The sequence below is a fragment of the Danio rerio genome, chromosome 5, assembly GCF_052040795.2.
Source record: "Danio rerio strain M-AB ecotype USA chromosome 5, GRCz13ab, whole genome shotgun sequence".
Classification (NCBI taxonomy): Eukaryota; Metazoa; Chordata; class Actinopteri; order Cypriniformes; family Danionidae; genus Danio; species Danio rerio.
In genome coordinates this window covers 17,859,543-17,880,815 of record NC_141025.1, presented here as the reverse complement: position 1 = coordinate 17,880,815, position 21,273 = coordinate 17,859,543, and the positions used below count along the sequence as shown (strand labels likewise).

At 33.9% G+C, this 21,273-nt stretch overlaps 2 long non-coding RNA genes across 5 annotated transcripts in view; one reads left to right on the top strand and one right to left on the bottom strand.

Moving 5' to 3' along the window:
• Positions 1–3,089, bottom strand: part of LOC141385785 (uncharacterized) — a 12,547-nt gene extending 9,458 nt beyond the window's left edge. The window contains exons 1-2 of the long non-coding RNA XR_015491097.1: positions 2,953–3,089; positions 1,090–1,129 (exon numbers count right to left, since the gene is read on the bottom strand). This is a non-coding gene — a long non-coding RNA (uncharacterized LOC141385785). The remainder of the gene's footprint in view (positions 1–1,089; positions 1,130–2,952) is intronic.
• On the top strand, positions 2,966–21,273 carry LOC141385783 (uncharacterized). 4 transcript variants are annotated; one of them, XR_015491085.1, is made up of 6 exons: positions 2,966–3,550; positions 4,674–4,779; positions 6,538–6,692; positions 8,196–8,306; positions 19,849–19,906; positions 20,074–21,273. It is a non-coding gene; the product is annotated as an uncharacterized LOC141385783 (long non-coding RNA). The 4 variants fall into 4 exon arrangements; XR_015491084.1 differs by having other exon boundaries at positions 3,185–3,317; XR_015491083.1 differs by lacking the exon at positions 20,074–21,273 and having other exon boundaries at positions 19,849–19,962.

The following is a 21,273-nucleotide window of genomic DNA, read 5'->3' as shown; positions in this document are numbered from 1 at the left end:
ATTAGACACACCTGAGCTAGCTAATCAAGCTCAAACTAGGCTTTTTAGAAACATCCACTGTGTCTGAAATCGCATACTATATAGTGCGCTAAAAACAGTATGCAAGCCGAGTAGTACAGTATGTCAGAATTCATAGAATTCAAAAATCAGTATGCAAGCAGTGTTTGGATGACCTACTACCTCCAACGAGAATCTGAAGATTCTGAAATGACACTAAACCTCTAGGACTGAGTTTGAGAACCCCTGATCTAGAAACATCACCATGTTGGCATCCCTGCAGAATGGAGAACCCCAAGTGAGAGGTATGACACCGCAAGTAGGTTGGGTGACCTCCAAGTGGGAGGGATTTATGCTGCAGGTGGGCTGGCTTTAGGTGGTGTAGGTGGAGTAGACATTAATAAACTGCATCAGGTTACTGTGAGGTTGGGTTTAGGGTTGGGGTATAGGTGTAGACATTCATAATGCACAATTTAGGACTCCATGTCATGTACAAGACATTAAATAAATAAAAACTCCAGTTTTGTACAGCCTACTTGAAGCTCAAGTCCCATCCACTTGGAGCTGCCTCCGACCTCTGTTCATACCCTTCTCAACATCCTTGCAGGTGTGTTGAGGCAAGTTAGAGATAAAATCTGCAGGACACCAGACCTCCAGGACCAAGTTTGAGAACCCATGGTTTAGAATGACCCAGGGTTAAACTATTCAAAAGCTCCAAAGAGTTTAACTAAACAACTGTAGACTTCCATCAAAGTCCACTTTTCAAACACTGTTTTACACAGCTGTAAATCTGTCGTGAAGAGCTTGAAGCGTCAGGCAGCTTTACAGTCTGTTTCCATTTGAGGGCACAAAGATTTACACTTTTGCAGACCTCTGTCTCAATCTACTTTTCCAGTCAGGCTATGAATCACTGTAATGGATGCTAAGATGTAAAGCCAGGGATGGAAAACAAAACACGAGGGAAATGGTTATTAACTTAAAGCTGACACAAGCCATTTACCTTCAGAAACAGAGTCCAGAAAAAAAAAAAAACATAATAGCACACAATCTATCTTTAATAGGCTCTAAATATGGAACAAATTATGCACTTACCTTGCGGCAGGCCAAATCAAATGTGAAATAGCACATTTTCCTGCAAGTTAAACAAATACTGATTGAAATGCAACTCTTGGGAATGTATTGCCTCACAAACTAATTTAAACACTATGTAGTCACTCTGTTGCCTGCGCTGTCAGAATTCTGATGTAGAACGTGTCTGCTACTTTCACAGTGCCGCATTCAGCATTGTTTATGGAGGCAAGACACAAAACATTTCTTTATTGCAGTGGGAGGGCTGATTGCTGCAGTCAGAAGTATTTGTTAGATGCTGAATATTTTATAAACACAAACTCAAATTAACATATTCATGACAAAAAGTCAAAAAGTTATTGCAATTACACAGGCACAGGAGGGGGTTCTTCTGTCGCTTTCAAGCTCAAGAATTCATTATGCATTCTATTTCAAATGTATGTATAGGCCTACCACACAATCTTTAATTAATTTAATAATTAGTGTAGCTTTTGGAGTTACTCTTCGGTAGAGGGAGACTCTCTATTAGCATTACAGCAACTAGCCTATAGGCTACCTTCATAAGTTGGGGAAAAATTCATTGTAATGTATTTTAAAATAAGATAACAAATACCTTAATTTTAGGTGTATCGAAATAAACTACAAAATACAGCAGTCACAGCATGTACCATAATTAAATACAGTATTTTATATTTTAAAAATACTACAAAATACTTTTAAAAAGGAGGATGACGTTTTTTTGCAAATGTTTCATCAATTAGACCTATTTGATAAATCCCTTCTCCATTAAACTGACTTAGTGAAGTAAACAATGTTTGATAGCAAATGTGGCCAGTAAAAGTGCCATCATCTCTGTACAATGATTATTCAACCTCCTTAAAACTGTATTAGGAGTTTTTGATTATTAAATATTTGTGTTTTTTATATGTTGTAACATCTTAAGGCTTACATTTTTCCTCTTCATTAATCAAACATTCCCTAGTGATGGGTCGCAGCTGGAAGGGCATCCGTTGCGTAAAACATACAGTATGCTGAATAAGTTGGCGGTTCATTCCGCTGTGGTGATTTCAGATTAATAAAGGGACTAAACCGAAAAGAAAATGAATTAATTAATCATACAGTGGACCTACTGATCAATTACTATTTGAAACAGCCAATGAAGTATTGAAATCACCACTGTGGCACTTATTTTTTGTTGTTTGTTTTTACAACAACATTTGGCATCAACAATCCATCCAAAACTATTATTATTTGTACAATATAGTCTTTCTCCTAAGATTTATTTATTTTTTTCAATTCTTCTTTAAATGGAGGGGTGAACTACATCCAAAGCACTAATCAGAGTGTGCATTTAGATGTAGATCAACGTCATCAATACATATTTATATTTAAAAATACAAAAATACAAGACACTAAGTATTTTGATGCAAAATATTAAGGCATTTTCATCAGCCCTATTAAATACAAATTACAAAATACTATAACGTAGCTGTATTTAAAATGTGTGTTTGAAATACATGTAGCCTATCATAAATAGTCCCCTTCCAATACATACAATCAACAGTTGCCTTTCAATCTATAGTGGCAGTACTTTGGTGGTACAATTGTATCAGATATAGATTGTATAAAATACACAATTATCATGTTGTATAGGAAAATTACTTCGTTGTGATTTGTAATGATCATTTGTGGATCCCACAGCGCTGTGCTACACATGCTTATTTATATAAGCAGTTAGCAATAGACTATACAGTTAGCAAAAAACAAATCAGGGTTAATTTATTGTAAGCCTACCAGAGTTCAACCAGAACCTTTGTTTGTGATAGGTCTCAAATGTAAAATGTCAAGGTATGTATTTACAGCCAACTCTTTAAGAAAGATTTTTACCTGAGTTGAAGTCACTCACATGCTAAAACACGCTTCTGCCAGAATTTTCGGTGTCTTATCGGTTTTATTTTTGTTTGTTTTATCGTGTTTGTTTATATAATTGTTTAAAGCATTTCAAATGTGTTACAGACACTTAGGGACATTCTTTGCCAATTCTCGACATTTGCAAATCTGCTAGCTTTATGTTTGAGTAGTAACTGTTTAAAGAATCACCCTGAATACAAACCGAATCAGTGTTTAGGTCGATTCACTGAAAAGAATCATCTGGCGAATCGCGAAACAGTGCTCCACTAATTAGACATTCTGGACACGTGGCTTGTTTGTTGAATTGTTTTGATGGAAAATGTTTCTAAAGTCGATGTAAGGTAGGCTATGTCCTTCCTTCGTCAGATTTTTTAGACAAACGTGTGGAGTTGGACAAAACATGGCGACTTATTGGCGATATAGCTTACAAAAACTGCAGGGAAATGTTTTTCGAGTGAAACTTAGGTCAGGTTATTGTTTCTAATATAAAAATATTGTTAACACTGTAAAAAGAATAGCAGTCTGCACCTTCAATGCACGACGTCATTCAATGCCCTATATACAAATCTTATTGGTGAGTGAAGTCCTAGTTCTGATTCTGATTTTAGTTCGTCTAAAAAGACGTTTGTAATATATTTTCAGTAAGATTTTGAGTTTCTGTCAGTAACAAAATAGACTAGACAACAAAAGATCATCATTTGTTCATTTGTTTTTTCAAAAGCAATAAGTAAAAATTACACTCATGTTTAATTGTTTGGAGTATTTTTGAGACTACACAGATTAATCCAACAAAGTAGCTCTTTTTTATTGAAGCATACAATTGCCAATGATACAGAACATATTTTTTAAAAAAAGAAACCGTTATATTTAAATTATTTGATTGTACAGATACATTTTTTTCATTATTAGAGATGTTTTATAGCCTTCTTCTTGTAATTGAGGTCAAAGAATTCAAAAATATATATTTTTAAATATTTACAGAGAAAAATTAAAGAAGAGAGTAATAGGCATTACTTTTGCCTTGTTTATGTGAAACTTCCTAAGAAAAAGGATCATCTTTAAAGCATTATCGAATGTATCATAGGCAAATTTTACAATAATAAAAAACAATTATGCATTCATTAACCTGAATATTATTTAAGTACTCATGAAAGGAGACTCACAGGAATCAAGTCCATTTGATTTTGCAGTCTCAAGTCCCTCACATAAAAATATGATTTCATAGACCGACTAATCCAGGAAAGCTTTTAGTTTTGTGACAAATCATGTACAAATTGACAGACAGCAAATAAATAAATAAATGAAAATAATAGTAAAAAAAAAAAAAAATACATAATAGAAAAGGTTCTTGGTTTATGCTTGTTTATTTGTCATTGTGAAAGTTTATTCACAATTTTCGAATTATGTCCTGTATGATTTATACAAAACTATTTATTCTTAAGCTGAAGGTCTAAATCAATGGTCTAAATATGTGTCTCTTGCAGGATATTTCCAAACAGCAGAGGGCAGCAAATACTCGCACTCCCATCTTAAACACTCATAGCGTTTTTAAATTGTCTCAGTATAAGACTCCTTTTAGCCGCCTACAAGCCATTTTTTCATTTTAATTAAATTTGAGGAAAAATTACTGATTCATTCAATGAGGTTAATCTAAACAGATTTTTCTCTCCTTGCTCTTTATTCTGGTGTTGACAAAGCCTCATTTCTAAACTTCACCTGAGGAGATGAGTTCCCTTCAAGAAAATCTCATCAAAGCTAAGACCCTCACCCTCATAGCAAGCTGTGAAATATGCTGGAAGACGGGTGAGTGTGCAGACTGTATGCGTGTGTTGGTGAGATTAGTTCCTTCTTTAGCATCTTGACTCATCCCTCCTGCCTCTCTGCTGTGAGATGCACTGAATTCACCCTGGATCACATTACAGTACATGAAGCCATATGGGTTCTCTAGTCAGGAGAAGATTCAGTCATTTATGGTCCTCTGGAAGGCTAGAATGTTTCTTTAGCTGGCAGGGTGTTTTATATGAGATTTCTGCTAATATTGTGTCAATATCCTGAATATTTTTATATTCAAGCGACAATTATGATAATGCATATACTAGTTTGCACCCCCTTATGCGAAACAAACAAGAATTGTAGGTTTTAACTCGTGTGCGATTTTTATTTTATTTATTTTATTTTATTTTTTATTGTTTTCATATATAATATTCATGAATTTTATTTTGAACATCATTACGTTAAAACAACTTTTATGGCTTGGAGCCAAAAAAAAATAATAATAATTCATCTTATGTCTATAAGATTTTGTCTTATATTTATTTTGTTAACTTATACTTATTCTACAACAAAATAATAATAAACGTATAATTGCAAAAAAAAAAAAAAAGAAAAACAATGAAAAACACTATTCAGGAGGTTATTTTGAAATTGTCTTGTTTCTTTTCCTCCACAAAAGGATGGATCTGTAGCAGACAGGTGTTGTTGTTTTTTTTACCTCTGCATGGCCTTATTTACTTCAACAAAAGTAAAGAGTGGCATTCACTTGAGCCCCGTCACACGCAGGCTTGACAAGACCCCCAGTGGCTGAATGACTGAATGAGTAAGAGGGAAAAGCACACTTACTGCATTCCCTTTTAGGTGTGTGTGTGTGTGTGTCAGGATGTCAGAGATTCCCATTCTGTTTACTGTGTGCATGTGTGTGTGAGACTTTCCATCTGGCACATCTCAGTGTGTCAAGGCTGTGCTTGTCGTATGTTATTTTTATGGTTTTGTACTAGTGCTGTCACAATACTGGAATGCTTAATTTTATTGATACCTTTTCTGACAAGATAAACCATAAAGCTTTTTAATATTACTAATAAAATTCTAATACAAAAGTGTTTTTTTTTGTTTAGTTTTTTTAGCATAGTATTAATTTAAATTACAATATTTATGGTTGTCTAAACTACTTTATTTGCCTGCCTTCAAGGATTTCTACTACTGCCCTAAATGGACCAATTGTCCAGATTTCTACTAACATTGCCAATATTTTACTGGCTTAGGTTAAATAAAAGAATAGATAAGAGTAATATAAAAATGTTTGTGGTTTCATTGTTTTGAACAATATAACATTCTAATAAATGACACCATTTAAAATTCTAATAAATTTTGGTATTATAGAAAACAAATTCCTACCCTGATTTAATATAAAGTTGCATTATAAAAGACAAGTGAACAACCAGCTATAAACGTATAAGCAAATTACAGTCAATAACACAACAAATACAACAAAACATGCATACAGATAGAAACAGTGGTATTCTTCAAGTAGGTGTAACAATGGCAGTGACATTTTTCTACTTTCACAATCTGTACTAATGTGGTATGTTTTAGTTTAGTTTTGATGAATATTGACACCATGATGGAATCTTATGCGTGTGGTTTTCTGTTTATCCTGTATGTGTCTCAAGTGCATGTAGAGCAGATGAAGGTGAATGTTAATGAGCAATGTACTGATGTGTTGTTCATCTATATAAATGGGATAATGCTACATTAATGTCACGCTTGTCGTTTATTGATCCTCAGGATATTAATGGTGGAACAACGTTAATTAAGAATTCCCACAAGATGTGCATTAAAAGGTCTCGAAGCCGCCCAGCAATACTCTGGACATGTTGATGACGACAGGCGATTTGATGGATGCAGTCTAGGAAATGGACTTGAAGTGGATGATTAAAAGGGTAGGAGATTCTCTAAAATGTTTATACAGTCAAAAACCTTTAGCGCCTAGCAGCCTCATAATCTTCTGAAATTTTTGTTTTGAGCAAATATTTCATTAATTTTGTTTATGATGAAATGTATTATTATCATCAGTATTTAATTATTACTCCAAATTGCAGTTATTTTATTGTAGAAATGCTCCATAGAAATGTTTGGAGATGGCTTATAAATAATAAAGATACTTGAATTAATAAAATATATATATTTATTTATTTTTCTAATAATTATTTTTATTACTTTTCAATGTGATTTGATCATTTTTACATCAATCACATAAAAAATGACAGCAATGAGTAGAAGTCAAACAAAATGTAGCTTAAAAATTTTTTTTTTTTCCAAATAATATAATATTTTAGTCATTTTTGAAGAGGCATCAATGCTGGTTTGTGGACTTAAATCAGGTTTATTTTGTACACTCACATAGTATATATCTATACAACACTGAATAATAATGTGTATTCTGTTACATTTACCGTACAAAAACAGAGCAAAGCTAAACGTGTGTGCACATGTGCCAGAACTATGTAACATCATTGTGTGTGACTCATTGTTGCAGAAAGGCTTGAATTAACCCCACAACAAATAGCAGTTGTGAAAGTTCTACTGTAGTAAGGGAGATCTGCTTCATTATTGTCTGTCACTGTGCTGTTTATCTATCTGAAGGTTACACGTATCAGAGCAATACAGACAGACCTCTATGGCTCTGACACACACATGGGAACGGTGGGCAGGGAGAACCAGCTTATTTGCTTTGAAGGCCAAGGCAACAAAAACAGCTACAATGTCTTAACAGCTAAAATGTCCCAGATTTAAAAAGGTACAATAAATAATCTGATGGGTATTTTGAGATGAAACTTTACAGACACATTCTGAAGACACAAAAGACTTATTTTATATCTTGAAAAGATGAAGAATGATAAAAACTTTAATAATCAATCAGATTCCATCTAACGTGATTATTTCAATAATAGCATACAGTAACATGCTAATAAAACGTTTATAATAAACAGAAGAACACTATCATATGCTAGTGTATATGCTATTATAGTTATTTCTAATCATAATAATAATATTATAGTTATTTGTTACATAATGATCTATGTAAAAAGCGGTTCAATTTGTTACAGAACAATGCTTGATTCAGAGTTGAATGTTTCATTTAATCAAATCAAATCAGCCATGATGATTAGATCTGCTTTGTTGTTGTTGTCAACATTTCCATGTGATTCTAACATCAAAGCTTGTCTTATTTCAAAGATTTACCTCTTCGAGTCTTGGATCTCAACAAGTGATTCAAAAAGCTCTGAGTGAGACATTACATACTGATCCTGTTGTTGACTTGTTTTTTTTTTTTAAAGAATATTAAAACACCTTGTTAGACAGAAGATCACAGCATGTTTTGGGAATATGGAGAGAATCGGGTTTCATCATAACCTTTTGTAACCTTGTTCGATCACACGCAGGACTTTGGACCTGGCAGTCACATTGAAGAACGCTGCCTAATGGTGTGTGAATCCGTATAGGTCACGGAGAGCAGATGCTGACACAAGTCATCCTGAAACATCGACCCTCAGGTAACAGCACTTTAAAAAATGCTGGATTATTTTTTTTCTCCCCATATTGTCAGGTTGAGTCTGTCAGGTCATTTTGTTGGGTTATTTTCCCAATTGTGGTGTCGTTTTTGTGATGGGTATTGACATGGTATCCATTGATATGTTAAATTATTCTCCGTTTTCTACATTGTATGGTAGGACGACTAAGGTCCTTTACAGAAATTATTTTGTATGCTCAGTTTCAACTACAGTAATTGTGCATGCAATGTAAAAGTCAGATTTGACCATATATGGAATGCATAATAATATATGGGCATGCATAATAATAATTAACTGTATTTTGTTCACCCTGTTTTGTTTCCCCAAATTATTTTGTCTTTGTACTGCTCAGTAATATTCAACAGAACTGTAATAAATTGTTTTGAGTTATTAATGTTATTCATGGTCTGCTGAATAAGGTTAGTTCTAATACATTTAGTTTGAATATTTTATAAATGAACTTTGAGGAGAATAATGACACATCACTGTACTGTACAATTATTTAAAAACCACTGATTGTTTAAAGTTATAGTAAAGTTACACTCATAGTTCACACAAAACATCCTGAGGCAGGTGGATATGGTTATAACTATTCATCCAAAATAGCATTTGTTTTGGTTTTTTTTTGTCCATTCATACTCTTACATATTATTAATCTTACTTGTAGTTCTGTTAAAGACCCCTATTATGGGTTTTTGTAAATGATATTCTATGCAGTGTGTAACTCAGCACTAAGTGAATAAAATCATCCAGCTGAGTTTTAAATCTGAAAGTGAACTGTGTTTAAAACTATAAAATCTTTAAAGAAATAGTCGACTCAGGGTCAAATAAATGGATCATGTTAGGTTTGGATCTTTTGCCTGAATGCGTTGATGATGATACAGTACATCACCAAATATGTAGTTCCAGATCCTGTAAAACGTGAATGCGCCTTTCCCTTCAGACAGTATTGTAGCATAGTGGATCACGGGACTGATAATGACATGAAGATGACAACCACTGATAGATGGAGATTCGGCTGTGGGGAATAAAGAGTTCAAATTCATGTTCACAACAATACCACATTATAGGCAACCTAGTGTTTGTTCCTGTCATTTTTTTTATTTTTGATACAATAACCTACACTGCAACATGGGATTCGCCGACCATTTGCTAGTAAAGAAAGGAGCAGCATAGACTTATGTATGGGACTTTGCCAGACTTTGACAGTAACTGTTACAGTTCATATTATGGACCAGTTTCTTCCTTCTCCAGATCATAACATGTAATTATTAAAACATTTTACTTCATTTTGTGTAGCTTGTAAAATATATTTTAATTATGTGTCATTAGTTATAATCACCCCACGCTGCTGGTAATCATGTATCTATTATAGATCAGTGCTTGTACTGTATCTCTCAGGTTAAATCTGTGTGGGGCTGTTCACATATTGCGTCCAAAACCATGGTGAAAATGAGGCGCGTGCTTCTTCCTTTACCGATTTTATTGCGTTTCTGAACTCGCAATCCTCTGCCCTTTGTCTTTGCTATGGCCACCATCAGCTGTTTCTCACACGTCTGCTGTGGTCAATTTTCAAAATAGTTCAACTTTTGGCCTTACATGCATATCAGCCTGTTGTTGGAGATCCCCAATACTAAAACATGACCTTTTGTAATGCAAAATAGGGGCTCTTTGAATAAAGCAACCCACCATACTAGATCAAATATTTATTTCACCAATATTCCAGAATATTTACATTATGTCCAATATTTGCTCAGAATTTGCTCTCCTATATTCTCTCTGATATCTCCAAAATGTGTGTAATATCTCCCTCTTTTATGTGTATAATGATTGAATCCAGGGAAAGCTGGATTTACAACCATTGTCACTGTGGTTTCAGAGCAACTCTGAATCTCCTCTCTCCTGACAGGGACAGTAATGATATGCTGATGCATTCTGGGTAATAGGACGAGGGCCCTGTTAGAGAATAAGGTGGCGCACCCTTGAGATTGAAAATCAGATTTCGTCCTGAACCCTTAAACAAATTGAATCCTTAACCTGGCTCACTTTTGAGATATGTCGTATTGAATAATAAAAGATCAGTATCACAGTCTTTGGATGGAGGAAACCATCTGCTAAAAGGCATTGATGTTTTGCCAAAGTTACAATTACAGTCTTGCATGACAGCAGGACATCAAGGGTTTGTGCAGTGTAAATGCATAAGTGTGAGCATGCTTTTTATCTGTTTATTGTTTAAAGCATTCATACATTTTTGGTTATTGTTAATGTTGGTTATTATATTGGTTATTTTTAGTATTGTTGGCCCATTATAAAAACTCAATTAAACTCATCTTCATTTCTTTAGTGCTTTTACAATGTAGATTATGTCAAAGTACCTTAGCCTAGAAGTTTTAGTAAATTAAAACTGTGTCAGTCCAGTTTTCAGTGTTTTACTTCAGTGTAGTTCAGTTCAGTGTAGTTTAATTTTCACTGCTGAAAGTCCAAACACTGAAGAGCAATCCATCGATGCGCAGCTCCACAAACTTAAAACCAAGCAAGCCAGTGCCAGAGGAAAGGAACAAACTACAAATCTTAAAAAAAAAATAATTAAAGGGCTGTTTTGCTTCCGGAGGGACTTGTCCCCTTCACAGCATAGATGGCATCATGAAGAAAGAATATTGTGTAGAAATACTGAAGCAACATCTCAAGACATCCGCCAGAAATAGGTCATCCAAAGAGACCATGACCCTAAGCACACTGCCAAATTAGTTAAATGTGCTTTAAGGACAACAGAGTGAATGTTTTGGAGTGGCCATCACAAAGCCCCGAACTCAGTCCTATAGAACATGTGTGAGCAGAGTTGAAAAAACTTGTGCAAACAAATCTGACTCAGTTACACTAATTCTGTCAGGAGGAATGGGCCAAAATTCCTTCAAACTATTGTGAGAAGCTTGTGGAAGGATACCCAAAACATTTGACCAAAGTTATACAGTTTAAAGGCAAAGCTAAAAAAATACCAAGGAAATGTATTTAAACTTTTGTTTAAAAATTAACTAAAAAAATTTCTCAAAAAAAATAAAAATAAATAAATAAATAAATAAATAAATAAATAAATAAATAAATAAATAAATAAATAAATAAATAAATAAAAATTTCTCATTATTCTGGCATTTAGCAAATGTAAATCATTAAGGTTATCCTAACGGACCTAAAATAGTAAAAAAATATATAAAATCTGTTGTGCACTGTGTTTGTTTGCATTTAATATTTTGTAATTATGCTAAAAAAACTATTATCACAACAATATATTTTATAATATAATACGGTTTTACATCTTCCTCTTGGTAGCAGTGTTACTTCAGAAAAAAAAAATTAAATACATAAATAAATGAATAAATAAACTGGCCATCAAAATTGCTTTTAATCAAATATTAAATTTCTGAGCCCAGAGAGCCAAAAGCAGTGTATTTTTTTCTATTAAAAATAAAATATTTCATGAGTTTCACCTAATTGTATATGAATATTAAAAAAAAAACAAATATTCATGAGAGAGTTTATTATTTTTTTATTTAAACATCCCAGAGGTCTACTGTATGGGATGCAGGGTTTTCTTCTAGGGGTGGAAATCACAGGTTAACTCATGATACGATAGTAGCATGATGTTTTGTTTCTGATATTGATGTATCACAATTATCACAATATCAGTGATTATGTAATATATCAATATATCACAAGAAAATCATCAACAATATGTGACGATATTGTTAATGAATGAGAAAATAAATGCATCAAACAGTTATAAGATGCATTTCTTTTATTAACAGCAAGTTTTATAGAATTGAAACAATGTAACAGCACACAGCTGTTAAACAAGCTGAAAATGCTGATGTGCAGAGAGCAGTGACTGTAAAGGACACATCTCTGAATTAGTCTCAACAGTAGCAGAAGCTCAATTTAGTGCAATAAACATTTAAGAAAACACTGTCAAGATACCAACTTATTGCTTTCTTGTTTTCTGTAAACTTAAGATCCTTTTTACAAGTTATTTGATTTAATTTATGTTATGATTAGTTCGTTTTTTTTTTTTTTTTAATTTATCATGCATATATTTTCTTCAAGAACAGTAACTGATCAGAATGCTTATAGAGGTGGAAATAGACTCATTTGAGCACTTTTAATGTCTCCATCAATGGTGAACGTTAGTTATTTAGTCATCAATTTAAAATAAGCAATTTTAACAGTTTATTATTATTTTTTTATTTCTATAATAACAGTAGTATGTATTAAAACAATCAACACAGCCCATGTAATACCCAAATAAGGAAACAATTTAAAAAATAATAATTTTAACAATTTCTTGTCCTTTACAAGTGATGTTTTATAAACACATTTCGGGAGGAGTATGTGCAGTTGTTTCCACAAGGTTAATTCATCATTGATCATTATTCTATTATCAGCATAAGACCAAACCCCTATAATTAAATTACTCTATCTCAGCATCACTCCACCACCTTGATTCCACAACTTTAAACCCAGATTCCCATCAAAATTAGAGCAGAGAAAGCATTCCGAATGACACTGCTCTAAACCCCTATCTCTCTCTCCTGACAAGGGGAATGATACAAGTTAGGGTGTCTTTCCAAGCTTAGACCCCTCTCCCCGGACAGCAAGGCAAATATTTATATTTATATGAAACAGTAAAATAAGTGTGAAGTCACAAAATATATTTTTTATTAATTGTATTGTTTGTTATGAAATGCGTCTAACCTGACTACATATTGTAAATAAAATAAATGTCACAAACCTGGGATATATAAATGGTCAGAATTATACATATATGGAATATGAATGAAATGTTGGCTAAAAACGTATCTTGTTGTGCTGCTCATGTTTCCTATACTGTTGTTGAATAAACATTGTCATCTGCTAGTCTAGTGCTTTACGACTTTAGTGGCGGAGAGAAGCAACAGAGCAGCAAGGATTTGATTGAAGCACGTTTGGATCTAGATATAAATTATAGAGGAAATTCTAAAAACCCAATGCCATAAACAGCCTTGAGAGGTTGTGGTATGTACTGCTACACTGTTTTGATACTAAAGCTGTTGTGGCATGGATATCAGTATGTTCCTTAAAATCCATGTTTACTATGTTAGTATTTTATTATACGTTTAACGTTTTTATATGTTAAAAAATAAAATAAAAAAAATAACTATTTTAAAAGTGCAGTATGTGGGATTGATTAGTTTTTAATTGACACCTAGTGGTTAAACTAGGTTTTGCAGTTCAAATTCAAACATTGTAGAGAATTTGGACAGAGAGGACAGAGAGGCTACACCTCTACTCTTTACAAGATGTGTCATGGGATTTTTAATGACCACAGAGAGTCAGGACCTCATGTCTCATCCAAAAGACTGCGCTCACTGACAGTATAGTGGCCCCATTACTATACTGGGGCATTAAGACTCGCAGACCACAGGTTGAGTGCCCCCTCCTGGCCTCACTAACACCACTTCCAACAGCAACCTAGCTTTTCCATGTGGTCTCCCATCCAGGTACTGACCAGGCTCAGCCCTGCTTAGCTTCAATGAGAAACTGGTCTTGGGCTGCAGGGTGACATGGCTGTGGCATTGTTCATCTGGCCCCTTCTCTGATGATTTCAGACAACTGCAGGTTGCCAGATTGACGACACAAAGAGCGAGTGTGTCTGACAATCAGTCTTACAATGTAAGCCGCTCAGCTAATGTTTACATTTGTAAAATGCATATTATTTACTAGTTAAAAAACACCTCTTGTGAATTTTTATAACTCTATATGGATTTGTTTACTTTTATGATGTTGCTGCTGTCATATCCAGTACAGTTGGCTGCTTTATCTTTAAGCTAAAAGTTTCTCTGAAAACTTTCTTTTACACTTTGGTTCTTTTACAAAGCAATCTACCGTCAAATGCTCCGAGCAAACAAATAATGCTCCAACCCAATTTGGGACTTCATTAAAAAAAAATCCCATCTGCTTGTTTCTGACACAGGTGTTCCAAGGTCTGTAAAGAAACACAAAATGAGCTGTTTAAACAGAACGTGTCAAAATGAACATTCTTGCAATCTTCTATTTTTCCTGTTGTTAGCAGTTCAAGTTGAGTGCATGCATCAAAAATGACTCTGCATTTGTATACTGTATCTTGGCTTCTGCTGGTATCAGAATTTATTGTTGCGACTTAATTGCTAAAGCTTTCATCACAATATATGGTATTATCACAATATTGAACTAAACTGCAGAAATTATTTCTTTAACATATATAATAATAAAAAAAATACTTAGTAAATTACTTTATTCTAAATACACGTTTACAGTAAATGCTTGTTTTTGAAACAAATCAATTGCTAAAGATTGAAAAACTACAATAGAAAGCACTTTACAATTATTTTTATTAGTAAATGTTAGTTAATAAATAAAATCAAGATATAGAAATAAACATATTATAATTATTTATCAAAGTAGAGGTCTGCAATTTCCGAATTAAGCATGGGATAAAGCATGGGATCGATCTTTAACTGGTGTAATTTGAACAGGAGCGGGCGTCTAACAATATCGCTCCCGAGCACACGTATGCTGTGTTTAGCTTGTTTGTTGCTGTGTGTGTGTGTGTGTGTGTGTGTGTGTGTGTGTGTGTGTGTGTGCGCGTGTGTGTGTGTGCGCGTGTATTTATACAGACAGCTTGTTATAGGCTGTCTGGACTCTGTATAGTTGGGTGGTTTTTGGTTTTAGATCCAGCAAAGTACTGGAAAGATTTTGGTGACATAATATTGACATAATAGCATGTATGACCAAAGTATCCATCTTCTGATTTCTACTTCCAGCAGTATAACACACCATGTCATAAAGAGCGAATCATCTCAGACTGTTTTAATGAACATGACAATGAGTTCACTACTCAAATGGCCCCCACAGTCACCAGAGATCAATCCAATAGAGCACCTCAGGGATGTGGTGGAGCGGGAGATTCACATCAAGGATGTGCACCCGACAAATCTGCAGCAACTGTGTGATGCTATTATATCAATATGAACCAATATCTCTGAGCAAAATTTCCAGTACCTTGTTAAATTTATGCTACGGAGGATTAAGGCTGTTTTGAAGGCAAAAGAGGGTACAACCCTGTACTAGTAAGGTGGCGTACCTAATAAAGTGGCTGGTGAGTGTACTATTATACAGTACTTGTTCTTGTTAGTAAACATTAGTAATGAAAATGCAGTTGACCAGAATGCATTAAATAATGTTAGCAATGTTAACTATGTTTAATAAATGCTGTTCAGGTATTGTTCATAATGTAATTACATAAACTAACAATACCTTAATATAAAATGTGACCGAATTATTAAATATCTGCATATGTCTAACTGAATCTAATGGAGATGACTTCAGTGTTTATAATGTGTACTGTTTGCTTTTAATGTGACACTAACATCTGCTGTAAATTGATGCTTACTGTTATGGAGCTTAATGTCAGTAGTCAAGACTAATGGAGCAATAAGAAAAAAAGTGGAAATGTATTTACCTGTATGATATCTCAAATACCACAATATCCATGCAGATAAATCAGTTTTGAGCTTGGTAAAATTATTGTAAGCTATATTTGAACTTGTAGGATGCTATAATTGTCTCTACATGTCAAAACACCATAGTACTGCTGATTTCTTAGTTTGTGGACTAATTATGTAGTACAGGACATGGATATGATAAAGACGTTGAGGTACTATTGAATGAACCCTGCACAGTTTATATAGACCTAACTTAAGGAAAGTTTGAAGAGTTTCAAAAAACTGGGCTTCTTTTTCCAGAATTCTACAGAGGTTGAGTCTTGATTCTTGTCAGTATTGCAGCAGAGAACATTACTTTCAAAGTGCTGAGGCTTTCCTTTTGCTTTTCCCAGTACACCTGGCCCAGTTTCATCTACGGATTACAGACAAATTAAAGCTCAGTCTCACATTGCACACAAACATGGGCAAAATGCCACATAATAAATTACCATCTCAATTAAAAGTGACGGCGTAGCTTATTTTAAACCTTAAAAGAAGAAAAAAACTGACAAGTGGAATAAGTAAGGATGTACTGTAGAACTGCAAAAATAATTAGCACACTCTTTGAAAAAGTTACACTTTTGACGCCTGTGATTTTCAAAAATAGGATTAAAGGCACAATTGACCCTTTGAAAGAAGCTGCTATATCTGACAAGTTTCCGCTAAGCCACTGTCAATTTGTGGACACTCTGGGGAATAATGTGTAATTTCTTTTGTAAAACTGACATGTTGATTTTAGACAGTAGATGTCAGGAAGGTCTGTATTATGCTCTGGTTAATATACGCAGGATGATAAGTGATACGAAGTTAGGTAAACATCAGACTGACACTCGAGGTTCTGTCATTTAGTGCACTTGTATTTTTTTTCTGATGGCAGTGGAGAGAATGATTAAAAAAAAAAAAACTGTCATTTTTGGTTGTACAGTACCCATGAAAGTAATACATCATTTTAAACTAAATTCTACTTTCTGTGTACACTGGCAATAACAACAGAACCTTGTGCTTTGGAGAAATAAAGAAAACAATCAGGGTGCGCTCTGTGCCATGTCGGTCACCGTGAACTTTCTGAAATTGATTTTTATACAAGAGTAGACATGTATTTTGTATATTTTTTCAGCCTGTCTGGGTACCTGATGTCTGTGTTGCGAGTTCTCTTTAAGCTCCTTTTCAAAGATTTTCAAGTTCAGGTCCACTAATTTTGAAATTACTAACTACTGCATGATATTGTTTGTAAAGTTTATAATATATAGAATAGCAACAGTTAGTAATTGCTGTTGTTAACAAAAATAAGAAATATAACATTTGATTTCTCTACTATTATTAATGTACATCTATGCATGTTTGTTTGGGATTAATAACTGGTTGACCCTCTTTGGCAGCAATAACCTCAACCAAGCGTTTCCTGTAGTTGCAGATCAGACCTGCTCAACAGTCACTAGGTATTGGGACCATTCCTCTTTACAAAACTTATTCAGTTCAGCAATATTCTTGGGATGTCTGATGTGAATCGCTCTCTTGAAGTCATGTCGCAGCATCTCAATTGGGTTGAGGACAATATATATATATATATATATATATATATATATATATATATATATATATATATATATTATATATTATATATTATATATTTGTTAAATATATAATATATATAATAGCAACAGTTAATAATTTCTGTTGTTAACAGTTATAGCCAAGAAATGTATCATTAGGTTTTTTGTTGTATTTATGTATATCTATAGTATGTGTGTATGTTTGGGTTTAATAACTGGTTGTCCCTCGTTTGGCAGCAATAACCTTAACCAAGCATTTCCTGTAGATACAGATCAGACCTGCACAACTCCAGAAGTTTACTAACTACTGAATGGTTTGTTTGTTTGTTAAATGTATAATATAGAATAGTAAAAGTTAATAATTACTGTTGTTAACAAAGAGTAATTGTTAAGAAATGTAACTTTTGACTTTTTTCTCCTCTTTCTTTATGTATACTTAAGTGTTTATGTTTTTATATATAAAAACATCTGGGTGTGCCTGTTGAATCAAATGTAAGATTATTTAGACATTTCTCAAACAGTGCTGAAACAAGCAATCCTTAATGGAAAATAAAACCGCTCATGCAGTATTCAGTTTGACCTCCCAAGAGTACCAGTCATTATTTTCTAATGAAGAAAATCACTGAACTTTTGATTAACAAGAAAGATAATTGCTTCATTTCTTGTTTTTTGCCCTGTTTCGAATTCTATTCGGGAAGAGTACCAATTCTACATTTATTCTGGAAAAGTTCCGGCTAAAGTAAGTACGGCTACATGTCTCTGACATTAGCAGTCACAAATATGCCACCTTAGATTTTGCCATGTCAAGATGACACGCGTATCCTGTGGAGAAATGACTCCCGATAGCTCTCTCTCAGTGTGGCTGGCGTTCAGATGGGACCAGGGTTGGCAAACACATGCGTCTTGCCCACTCACATCACATATCCCCATTTGCCATTGTCAAACTGAACAGCATTTGTGAAATCAGGCATTGGGACAGTTGATTTAAAATGTCAGTTAGAAGCCCTATTGAGAAGTTAATCTCTTTTGCATTTAGGATGCAACAGACTCAATGTAAGCCCATATTTATTGATCATATCAGTGATGAGCTGCTCATTACAGCAGGATGAAATTTGATCCCTTAAGTAAAAAGTGTTGTTTAGAATAAGTAGAAGTCTATGGAGTAAGACATTGTGCCAAGATACTGTAAATAAAAAGTCACATACTGTCTAAAAGTGTAGTCCTAAGAAACACTGAAACATTAGTAAAGCTATATCCAGAGAAGTATGCCTTCTCGCAATACATTCATATCTGGTTTTCTATTCCTGTATTCTTGTGTAGATTGTTTAGCTGAAGGACAGAGAATGTTTACATTTTGGTGTGGTTTTAAGTGTTTTTAAGTAATATTTTTGAGATTACCTGGATTTTGGCAAAACTTTGACAGAAAATGTGTTCTGATCTTCATCTGCATAAAAATAAAAAAAATATAGTCTGCTTAAACCAATATATCCCAAATATGATATGTTTTTGATGAATACAACATATAAACATTCACAGTTTTTAAAATGTTTGGGTTTAATAACTGGTTGATCTTCCATTGGCACTAATAACCTCAACCAAGCGTTTTCTGTAGTTGGTGATCAGAACTGCACAACGGTCATGATGGGTTTTGGACAATTTCTATTTTAATTAAAACTGTTTCTGTGCTATAATATTATTGGGATGTCTTTTGAGGTCATGCCACAGGATCTCAATTTGGTTGAGTTCAGGACTGTGGCTGGGCCAATCCAGAAGGTGTATTTTCTTCAGTTGAAGCCATTCTGTTGTTGATTGCATAACATAATATGCCCCTTTAAAATGCCTTATCATTTATTATAATTTTTTTCTTTATAAGTGCAAGCTAAAATTTGATTTATTGCTCATTTCTTATTGTTATCCATTAAAAATAACTTATGCCACTCTGTGGAAACTGTGATAAATTTTTAAAGATTCTTCAAAGACTAAGACATTTAAAAAATCTTTGAAATGCATATAGTAACAGTGCAAATGTCTTTATTGTAATTATTGATCAATTTAATACATTCTTGCTAACTAATTACTAAAAGGTAGAGCTTAATTTGAATTGAAACAAGAATACTCTTCATAAATTGAGAAATTATTTCAGGTATATAGCTTTATCATATCAAATGTTATCAAAACACAGAGGAAGGTAATGTACTGTAATTAACTGAAATACATAATAAATTGAAGTTAGAACATACACACTACATTGAGTTCATCACAGTAGCTAGTTTTACAGTTTTGTTGGAGGCCTCCAGAGGGAATTATGTTAAATGTGAGACGAGCCTGTCTTTGTCAATGTTTTCTCCCAGTGACAGTTAAATTACTTCATACAAGAACGTTAAATCTAATCTAAATGAAATCTAATTTCATTTTCAGGTGGTAATGCAGAGGGAATTTGAGCTGAGGTCGGATGATGGTAAAGCAATAAGATAAGGTATGAATTAATCCTTAGATATTGACTGATCACAGTTCTCTTGTACCAGAAAATCAGACCCTGAGTGACTAAACATTTGTTTGTTTGGAGATCCATGTTTCAAATTTTTTTTTCTTGTTTTTTTTTTCTCCTCAATATTCTGTCTTCTTTTGTTTGTGCATGCGAAGGATGGTCCACTGTGTGCGAATATGTTCTGCTTTCTAAGTTTGACTTAAAGGTTTAAGGTCTGTCCACTCCAGAACTCAACGGAGCTTGTCTGACACTGACAAATACTCTCCTCCCATCCTCCCGGGAGAAACAGAAAGCCAATAACGAAAATGGGAATGAGAACACAACAAAGTAGTTAGAGGTGAAAATGATGAAACCAGAAAGGAATAATGATAGAGTAGACACATTGAACAGAGATGGCCCTCAGGAATTCTGTCTTTGTCTGTGCCCTATTCATGATTCGGAAATGTCAAAGCACAATTCCAATTTCAAAAGAAGCAAGTTCAGAATTCTAATTATTAATTGCATACAAGGGAGCAGTAGTGAATTTTAGCGTAAATGTTTAAGTTATTTGCTTATTAAGTATTATTTGCTTGGAATATTCTAGAGTTTATGTGGAACAGTTGAAATAAATTGCTGTTTCGAAATGTATTTTCATTTATAGGTAGCAACTACACTACCTGACAAAAGTCTTGTCGTCTATCCAAGTAGGAATAAAAAAAAAAAAAACTTGACTTCTAGTTGATCATTTGATATTAGAAGTGGCTTATATGAAAGGCAAAGGTCTTTTGATTAGACTTATTTTACAAAAAAATAAATAGAATATAAGTATATGATGCAGTGGAAAAATAATTAATGTTGTGTATGACTCCCATGATCTTGGAGGGCTGCATCCATACATCTCTGCAATGACCCAAATAGCTTGTTAATAAAGTCATCTGGAATGGAAAAGAAAGCGCACTTGCAAGACTCGCAAAGTTCATCAAGATTCTTTGGATTCATCTTTAATGCCTCCTTCATCTTACCCCAGACATGCTCAATAATATTCATGTCTGGTGACTGGGCTGGCCAATCCTGGAGCACCTTGACCTTCTTTGTTATCAGGTACTTTGATGTGGAGGCAAAAGTATGAGAAGGAGCGCTATTCTGCTGAACAATTAGCCCTCTCCTGTGGTTTATAATGTAATAGGACACTAAAATGTCTTGATTCCTCAGGCTGTTGATGTTGCCATCCACTCTGCAGATCTCTTGCATGCACCCATACTGAATGTAACCCTAAACCATGATTTTTGTCTTCAACAAACTTGACCGATTTTTATGTGAATATTGGGCCCATGCAGGTTCCAATAGGTCTTGTAAAAAAACAAAAAAAGAAAATT